General features: G+C 57.3%; 1 protein-coding gene across 8 annotated transcripts in view; it reads left to right on the top strand.

The window, feature by feature from the left end:
* The window catches only part of LOC102879246 (apolipoprotein L6), a 25,895-nt gene that overhangs the window by 11,767 nt on the left and 13,709 nt on the right, over nt 1-419 (top strand). The window lies entirely within an intron of this gene.

Raw genomic sequence — 419 nt, 5'->3', positions numbered from 1 at the left:
GGAGGCAGGTACCTTAAGGCAGGTTTGTTTCTTTTCAGCAAGTCGAGGGCCCTGAGGGAGGGTCGGTGAGTTTTAGGATGTGAAGCGACTCCATCCTTCTGCTCACCTGAGTGCATAGGGCGCAGGCTTGTTCTCTGTCTCACACGTGAGCAACGTTTCCCTCACGTGACCGGTTATTTTGCTCACCCAGCCTCTCTTGGGGCTGTCGTTTCACAGGAGCTGCTGTGGTGTAAACACTACCCATCATCCAGTGGCCAGCCTGATTCCTGAGGCTCCCAGGGCAGAGGAAAAGCCACAACATCTGGATCTGCTGCCAGAGAAAACAGCAGAGCGGCCGGACAGCTCGCCAACTGCGCCTCAAAGTCGGGGAGGCTGGGATGCAGGGCTGGAAAGGCTCAGTGGCCCACCACCCCTCATTC

Source organism: Pteropus alecto, unplaced genomic scaffold, assembly GCF_000325575.1.
Source record: "Pteropus alecto unplaced genomic scaffold, ASM32557v1 scaffold94, whole genome shotgun sequence".
Classification (NCBI taxonomy): Eukaryota; Metazoa; Chordata; class Mammalia; order Chiroptera; family Pteropodidae; genus Pteropus; species Pteropus alecto.
Note: the sequence above shows the minus strand (reverse complement) of the source record. Positions and strands in the feature narration are given on the sequence as shown.